The sequence below is a fragment of the Pan troglodytes genome, chromosome 1, assembly GCF_028858775.2.
Source record: "Pan troglodytes isolate AG18354 chromosome 1, NHGRI_mPanTro3-v2.0_pri, whole genome shotgun sequence".
In the NCBI taxonomy this organism is placed as follows: domain Eukaryota; kingdom Metazoa; phylum Chordata; class Mammalia; order Primates; family Hominidae; genus Pan; species Pan troglodytes.
The window spans coordinates 91,231,844-91,241,237 of record NC_072398.2 but is presented as its reverse complement, the minus strand read 5'-3'; the positions used below and the strand labels follow the sequence as shown (position 1 = coordinate 91,241,237).

Genomic DNA, 9,394 nt, shown 5'->3' with positions numbered 1-9,394 from the left:
TGCCTTAGCCTCCCCAGCAGCTGTGATTACAGGCAGCTGCCACTACACCAGGCTAATTTTTTTTTTTAATTTTATTTTAAGTAGAGACGGGGTTTCACCATCTTGGCCAGGCTGATCTTGAACTCTTGACCTCTTGATCCACCTGCCTCGGCCTCCCAAAGTGGTGGGATTACAGGCATGAGCCACTGCACCTGTCCTAATAATTTTTAAAATGCTATAAAAAAGGAATTAATGGTGAAAGGAAAGAAGAATTGGAAAATATAGCAGCTGGGTGCAGTGGCTTACGCCTGTAATCCCAGCACTTTGGGAGGCCAAGGCAGGTAGATTACCTGAGGTCAGGCATTCAAGACCAGACTGACCAACATGGTGACACCCCTTCTCTACTAAACACAAAAAATTAGCTGGGTGTGGTGGTGCATGCCTGTAATCCCAGTGTAATCCCAGCTACTTGGGAGGCTGAGGCAGGAGAATCACTTGAATCTAGGAGGCGGAGGTTGCAGTAAGCCAAGATCGCACCATTGCACTCCAGCCTGGGCAACAAGAGCAAAAATCCATCAAAAAAAGAAAGAGAAGGGGAGGGGAGAGGAGGGGAAACAGAGGGAGGGAGGGAAGAAGGGAAGGAAGGAAGGAAGGAAGGGTCTCCCCAGCAACCGTGGTCCAGATACAGCAGGACTAGTCAATGACTTGTAGACAGGAGACCATGTTTCCATACCTAGACAGGTCCAGCCCCAATCATCCATGTTAGAGGACTGAGGGAAGGAAAAGGGAAGAGCTCCATGACGCAGAAGCCAAGAAAGAGGTCAGTGGAAGGAGACCTGATGTGTTTTCTAAATCTCTCTACTGATTTCACCCCATTCTTCTCCATCCCCAACCAGGGTGGAGTAGAGAGAGACCCAGATGCCTGTCTGTTCTGCTCCCTATGCCCATCATGATGCCCCATGCCGAACTTCCACTCTAATGGAAGTCAGTGGGACCGACCAGAGGCTACATCCTGGACCACTCTGCTCTGGGACTTTTCAAGATCCAAGACTCATTCTTTTCATACTTTATTTCCAAAGAGAGAACAGATGAAGTTCTCTCAACTTCCCTTTCCTATCTGATCCCTAATATTGTTCACAAATGCTAGTTGTGCTTATCACCATTCTTAGTTTTTAATATTATTTCTCCATCACTAGACTATAGGCAAACCAAGGACAGAAGCTTCCTCTTGTCCTCTCCTATATCATCTGTAACTAGTACAAGATCTGCCTCATTGTAGCTATTCAATAATTGTGGATGGAGATTTGAAATGTTTGCTCAAAAGTAAGTTGACCCTTAGGCTGGGCTCTGTGCTGTTCTGGGGGCCCATTCAAGCACACATTCAAAATCACTTGAAGCTGAAGGTCACATCCCCTGGAGACAATCTGCTCAGGGTTGCCCATTCAGCTTTGCCAAAGAGCAGTTGCCGGGCTCTCCTATGAATGGACCTGCTCAGTTTTCATCCAGCCGCAGGAGCTAAGTTGCCTTGTGCATCATCTGCTTAGGACGGGTAACATTCCTGGTCCCTCCTGGAGGGTGTGGAAGGGGCCTTGTGGCAGCCATAATGGTGCACCAGTCAGATCTCCCTTCAAGGAAGACCCTGCTCCAGGAGTGTACTTAGCTATCAGCCTCCAGCTACATCACCTTCAGGATCTGCTGCAATGTTTGAACCAAAGCTAAAGTCTCCCCAGGCAGCCTCGGCCACTGAGCACGGCGGGACAGCAGGGGTACTTTCTGCTCCACATGGCCATTCTCCTAACATAGACTCCTCTACTGGCAAACTCCCTGGAGCTTCCCACTGGGCTGGATGAGACTTCCTCAGAGCTGCATCAGGGTCAAAGTCTCTTCTTTCCCAACCCTCTTGCCTCCCCGTCTCATTTTACAGGCATCAGACCCATATCACTATCTGAAGACTTTCCCTGACTCCTTTTGTTCCCTCTCTCCCATCTTTCAAAATCTCTTGACCTTACAATCTCTTGACCGTCTTTAGTATCTGCTTCCCAGAGGACCTGAACTGATACAAGCCCTCTTTCCATTGTGGCTTTAATGCTGTTGCACTCACACCATTACTGACATGGTTTGTGTGCTGAACCTGTGAGCCACATAGAACCATCTTCTGCTTAAGGATAATGACAGAGAGAAATCACCCTGTCAGCTGAGGTGCTATTTCTGTTTCTTCCTAACAGACCATCCAGTGAGATGGAATACGATAGAAAAAAAAGTGAGATAGAACAGTCTAGCAACTCTGGATCTAGGAACCACCACATGTGCTTGCCCCCACCCTTACATGGCTCAAAACTCATTTCTCTTTGTAGCTCTGAGCAGCCTTCCTTCTGAAACCAAATGATAGCTTTATGGAAGGTTGATTAAACTTGCTGAATGTCATAGCTAAACTTATGAATTAAAATAAAATCTGGCTAGACACTCCTAGCCTTGTCTCTTAAAGCTTCACATGAAATATCTATAAAGTTCCAGGAAAAGACAAACATAATAATGACACTAAAAATGAGGACTTTTAAAAATCAACTATTGTCAGAGGCAAAAGGAATTTCCATGAACTTTAAGGTCATTAGAATTGAACTGAAAAAAGAAAAAAAGAACAGAAGAGAGGGACACCTTGGGTATGTTGGAAAAAACAGAGCAGGTGGCTTATCTGAAAGTAAATAGAAAAGGTCACTTTCCCATCTCCATATCACACTCCCCTCACCCAGTTACAAAATGCTGAATCTATACCAGAGACCTGGACATCCACTTCTACTGTGTGGGAGCTGCCTTCTGAGAAGTGACAGTGAGGCCCACCCACCACCATCATCAATCTTTTCACCAAAAGAACTCTCTTGAAGGCTGACTTCAGATTTCTCTACACTTAGTTTTCAATGGAAAGGATCTAGAGTACTGTGGAAAAAGAGTTATCCCCCAAGAATGTGTGCCCAACCAAATTGCTCCCTTTATGTGGGAAAGAAGGAAAAAAGCAAACATCAGAAATGAAAGGGTTCAGAACATACACCTGTCATGCATGGGCTAATCTTGAAACAAATCACTTGAACATATTCTCCAGTCAATAAGAGAGAAAGCAAAGTTTAAAAGTAGAGAATGGAGATGTCATGGAATGAAAGACTGATGGATCTTCCCTTACTAAAATTAGACTCAAAACCAAGAGAAACAATGGAACAATGTGCTATCAAGTAGCTTTGCCAGCCTGAGGTCAAAGTCCGGCCCTGTATAGTTCCCAAGATTGTCTTCTGCTTTCCTGTAGATTCTATTTTGATTGTGCTTCCCCCTCCCAACGAAAAAAAAAAAGCAGTTTACAGATAATCTCTTGCCAATTTGATAAAAGACTACATAAAACACTAACTGGGTCTGTTCCAACTTTGATTAGCATGGCCAAACAATTTGTATGGTTGGGATGCCGAGCCAAGATAGTTATTAAACTAAAAATCTTTGTTTTCACCCCCTTTCTTCCATTTCTCAAAGCAGAAGTGCACAAAAGAGCATAATGACTATTTTCATTACCAAAGAATATTATTAATGACTTTCTACATCTTCAAAGCCAATCAGTATAGCCTGAATCATTTTTTAATTAAACAAGACTAATAAACCACCAGGTGGAAAATGCATGTCACTAAAACCTTTACGTAAAATCTGCCAACTAAATTTTACGAGTGTTCCTTTGTTAACTATGATTAAAATTCAAGACACATAGTGTGAGATTATGCAAACAGGTAATTTTTGAGGTTTTATGAAAATATACTAAAATGTAACTAGGTTGTTTCTTGGTGTGGAATTCTAAAATGCTACTTTTTCCTTCTTTGTATTTTGTTCTGTATTTATAGGCGTTTTCTCTAATATGCTTGACTAGCTAGTGTATTCATATATATCAACATGTACAATTTTATGTTTACCACATGAGCACAATTAAATTAAATTAAAATTTGTACAGTAAATAGACTGGTAGGAAATATACTGAAATATTAATTTTGCTTATTTTCAGCTGCTGAGACAAGAGTGCTCTGTTTTCCCTACTATTCAGTATTCCCAATATTTCTGTAATTAGCATTTATTATTTTTCTAGTAGGGGAAAAATTTTATTTTAGGGCCGGGCGCAGTGACTCACACCTGTAATCAGCACTTTGGGAGGCCGAGGCAGGCAGATCACCTGAGGTCAGGAGTTTGAGACCAGCCTGACCAACATGGCGAAACCCCATCTCTATTGAAAAAAAGCAGAAATTAGCCAGGCATGGAGGTGCATGCCTGTAGTCTCTGCTACTCAGGAGACTGAGGCAGGAGAATCACTTGAACCTGGAAGGCGGAGGTTGCAGTGAGCCAAGATTGCACCACTGCACTCCTGCCTGGGTGACAGAGTGAGACTGTGTCTCAAAAAAAAAAAAAAAAGTGTTATGGTGGAGGTAAACACAGCACTTTCAAGATCCCAGAGATCAGTCATTGTTCTACGTAGATATTCAAGATTAACTTCCTGGGTAGATGGCACCTGAACTGAGTATGAATTGAGTTATCTAGGCAGAGATGCAGAGACAACACTGACCAGAAGTAGAAATTCAGTGCAACAACACAAGACCTAAAACCAGAGACTTGAGTACCGTTGATCCTCCCTCTCCTGGGAGGGAGATAGTCCCAAGAATAGTCCCAAGAATATTCCCAAGAATTTAGAAATGATGGCACCAATACCAGACTTTGGAATGCTCAAAATCATTGCCTTGGGTGTGTTTCTGATTCTTTGACAGCAGGATTTGGAGAAAGAGTCCAATGAGACTGTCTGCCAGAGACGCTGAGAAAGATCTGCAATGCAACATGTTGCAGCCCGGGGAATGGAGACTTTACTAATTAGACTCCATGTGTAAAGTGATATGAAATTTTATTCCCATTACTGTAATTGCCAAAGGTGCTGAAGGTTGTGAGAGAAATGGCAATAGTTTGTGTGGGCAGGAAGGGTGACCTATATCTCCCAGGGAACAGAGTATAGCCAAAAAAAAGCCACAGGTCTGGAGGGGCGTGTGTGTGTGTGTGTGTGTGTGTGTGTGTGTGTGTGTGTGTGATCAGCAAGGGAGAGCCCCACTCTAGGAAGATGTCTAAAAGGGAGAGACATACATAGGAGAGCTCAGCGGATGGGGGAATGGAGAGTTTGTGAAAATTAGAGGAGAGGGAAGGATTTGTTCTGGACCTTCTGCCTGGCAAAGAAGAGAGATTGAAACTAAGAGGAGTGTCTAAGGTGGACTGCACCATAATAAGTATCTCCTGAGTAAACATTTGAAATGCTTTCAGTTAGATTTTTCTACTAGCCTACCATTTCTTTAAATGTGACTTGGCGCAGGTATAGCCTTAAAAAGTAATATTCTGGTCATATTTTGTATGGCTGCCTCCTCCCTTTTACCCTAAGGATTTATAGTCTGGGCCAAGAGTACTTCATGGGATTGCATACAGTGGTTCACACCTGTAATCCCAGTACTTTGAGAGGCCAAGATGGGAGGATCGCTGGAGTCCAGGAGTTTGAGACCAGTCTGGGCAACATAGCAAGACCCTGACTCTACAAAAAAATAAAAAAAAATTAGTCAGCCATGGTAGCACATGCCTGTAATCTCAGCTACTCTGGAGGCTGAGGTGGGAGGATTGCTTGAGCCCAGGAGTTTGAGGCTGCAGTGAGCCATGATCACACCACTGCACTCCAGCCTGGATGACAGAGTGAGCCTCTGTCTCAAGAAAAACCCCCAAAAAACCAGTCCTTCATGAGGTCATATGACTGTCAGGCATAGTGATCTGTGAAGGCCTAACTCAGTGAACAGGAAGATGTGGAAAGCAAGCCCAATTTGCAAGTTACAACCCAGTCAATCTGACTGAGTTGTAATTATGTGCACAACTGTTCCTGGGCTGCCTGCCATTATATAAGGGTGGCTAATGTGCTTCAGGTTAAACAAACATTTATTGAGAACCTGCTGAATGCCCCACACTGGGTCTTGTTCAGGCCTCTGATCAATAGGCCATGAACACACTCAGAGCCCATGAGGTGCCAACTCTAGAGGTATTCCTGGTAAAAAGGAAGGTTAACAAATTCGCCATCCCTCAAAGGTCCCTTCTGGGAACCTATTTGTCCTAATCCTAGCCTTTCTCTCTGCATTCTGATGACAAAAGGGGCTTCTGGAAAAGTGTCCTAGGGGAAAGGATCACATCTTATAATGTTTTGCTTACTTAAAAACCAATGAGTTAGTGCACAAGAATATAAGATAGATGTTCAGTATAGTGTTATCTATAATTGGGATGAATTGGAAATAGTTAAATGTTCATTAATAGGGGGCTAATTCAGTAGATCATCATACATGCACATGGTGATATATATAGTGGAAATACTGAACCATTTCGAAAAGTTTGTGCTGCTTGAGTAAAAAGATCTACCCCACTGCCACGGAACACAGGCACACTCAAGTTCCCCAACCTTTCTTAAGACACCCAGTGAAAATAAGGAAATACAAAATCATAAAGAGGAAGCATTGCTTGCTGTTCTAGGCAGTACTAAAATCTCTAGTTTAAGAAATGATCATGGGCCGGGGGCAGCGGCTCATGCCTGTAATCCCAGCACTCTGGGAGGCCAAGGCGGTCCAATCACCTGAGGTCAGGAGTTCGAGACCAGGCTGGCCAACATAGTGAAACCCCATCTCTACTAAAAATACAAAAATTAGCCGGGCGCCATGGCACACGCCTGTAATCCCAGCTACTCGGGAGGCTGAGGCAGGAGAATCAGTGGAACCCAGGAGGCAGAGGTTGCAGTGAGCCAAGATCATGCCATTGCACTCCAGCCTGGGAGACAGAGTAAGACTCTGTCTAAAAAACAAACAAAAAAAAAAAAAAGGAAGAAGAAGAAGAAGAACAAGGAGGAGGAGGAGGAGAAGAAGAAGAGGAGGAGGAGGAGGAGGAAAAGGTCATGAACACAAGAGAACAAAAAGAAGTAATAAGTGAGGAAAAATGAGATACATTTTTTTAAATGAGGTAGAGGTAGATCTCCATACAGTGACAAAGAAATATGCCTGAGATACAGTAGTTTGCTTAGAAAGAAAAGCAAATGGTAGAACAATATGCATATAATAATCTTATTTGCTTAATACAATTATATATGGAGACTGTCTTTAAATTTTAGTTTGAATGCCAAAGCTGAAAAGAGTAGGTAGTAAATCCCCCTACATTCTAAAGAAAAGTACAAAACACCCCTTGTTGAATTTATGAAAAGAGGACAAAACCTGTCCTGCAGCCCTTACCCAGTTCCAACCCCCACCTTATAGGGGAGACTATAAATTTAAAGGGACGTTTAGGTTATTCATGTGAGTAGAGTCGTGTGAAGGGAAGGGGAAGTAGGGGGCTTCTCTGCATCTTAAACCACACAGAGGGAAGTCCCAAAAGAATCACTGCCTGAGACTTGAGGTGCCTACAGGAATAGAGGCTGGTTACTTTCTCCTCAACTGCAGCAACCTACAGCTCACCTGGGTGCACCACTGCACAACTAGGGGAGAGTTCTGGGCAAATGACAGCTGCCTACTTACCTTTGGCTGGAGCCACACATGATAGAAGGTGGGAAGAGAGGGGTCGGCCGATGGGTAAGCTGTACTCCTACCATTTGGTAGGGCAAAGATGCCTGAATTTCCTGAGAGCCAAGTGGATGTTGTGGGAAGTAGCAACACTAAAGCCGTTTTGATGAGATTCAACCCAAGAAGTCTGCCTGCTTGGAGATGGGACACCACCAGTAAGTGGCTGTAGATTGTACTTGTAGGGGCTGGACTTGAGGAAGGGTTACAAGAGGTCAGCCAAGAGGAAACAGCAATTAGAAGACTCCGGGTGATAGACCTCCCAAGAACTTGCTGCCATCCTAGAGGGTGTGTAGGTCAACCACCAAGCAAAGAGAGAGCTACAGAGGGCAGCCCCTAAATAAAAAGAGCTTTATGTATCTTTCTCTGCCCTAAGTGGGAGGAGATAGAAGGAGAATGAGCGACCCCACCGCTTTCCCACTACAGGTTTCTGGGCCACAGTTCAGGCCTAAGATTGGGGGATGAGAGGAGCTTTGAAATGGATGTGAGATTCAAGTTTTAAATTGAACTGGACTGCACTATTTTTCCAATGCCTAGAAATGGCCAGAAAGCTATTGTGTCTGCTCAAGCCAGTCCTCAGGGGCAAGTCAGAGGGATTCTATGTAACATGATGGATAGCAGGAGCAGAGGTAAGAGAAAAATAAAGTGGTTTCTTCTTTCAAGTTCAGCCCCATCCAGTAAACCAGTAGACATATAACATAATGATTTTTCTATCTCTACAAAAGAGTTCAAGAGAGAAACAAACAGAAATGAGTGGATATCTCTGCAACGAGGAGGGATAAATGGACAGAGACCTTTACTTTTCAGGTTTTTTGTCCTATATTATTTCAATGTTTCATAACAAGCTTGTATTACTTTTATAACTAAAAGAATTAATTTTCTTAAAATGTGGGTGTTAACCACATGTCAAGCCCAGAATCCTGTAGTGTTTCCCTCAGTTAGTGAGTTTTAGGAGAAGACAGTTTGCTCAATGATGTGCTGGTAAACGCGCTGCAGGGTGAGACAGTATGCTGATTTGTAGTGTCTGCTGATATTTCCATGGCATAAAGACTCCCACCATGATTGATTTCAAGCTACCAACAGTTTGACAAGTGGCTCACAAAATTCCTGGATATTCAGCAGCTTAACAGCTGGCTTGCCAAATTCCTGGATATTTAACCATTGGCTTTACCAGCTGTAGCACACCAGAAAAGCATTGTGTGGGAGGCAGTGGCCAGAGCCCTTTCTCTGGCAACTCATCTCCAGACTCTGTTAATTACCAGCTGACTGACAGGCCAGCCTCTGCCCAGGAATAATGAAGGGTCACCTGTTTCAACAGCAGAATGTCAGGGCATTCCGGCAGGCCAGCCCTGTGACCCAGCAAGCTGCTCATCTGGGCCAAGTGGAAGGTTCTGGGAGGGTTGGAAGGACAGAAACAAGCAGAAGAATGTGTCAGAAGAGACAGAGGAGAAGGGCAAAACCAAACCTCAGACGTCAGTGACCTTCTGCAGCTGCAGAGCCCCTTCCACAGCAAGAAGTAAAACAACGTGGGAAAGTGACAAAGTCAAATATTCTTCAGCACACCAATAATTAGAAAAAAATCTAATTATGACTGTAATGACTATAACTACAATGTATTGAATGCTCACTCTGGGTATGTGTTTGTGCTAAAACACTTTACGTCAAGTTCTTCATTTACTCCTCATAGCCATCGCACAAGGTAAACACTTTCATTTTTCCACTTTACAGCAAAAAACACAGCGACCTAATCAGATTAAACAACTTACCCAAGAGCATCAAGCTAGTTTCCG

The 9,394-nt window shown here is 43.6% G+C and overlaps 1 long non-coding RNA gene across 1 annotated transcript in view; it reads right to left on the bottom strand.

The window, feature by feature from the left end:
* LOC107968839 (uncharacterized) overlaps positions 1-7,749 on the bottom strand; it is a 37,751-nt gene extending 30,002 nt beyond the window's left edge. The window contains exon 1 of the long non-coding RNA XR_001710332.3: positions 7,563-7,749. This is a non-coding gene — a long non-coding RNA (uncharacterized LOC107968839). The remainder of the gene's footprint in view (positions 1-7,562) is intronic.
* Between the last annotated feature and the right edge of the window lie 1,645 nt (positions 7,750-9,394).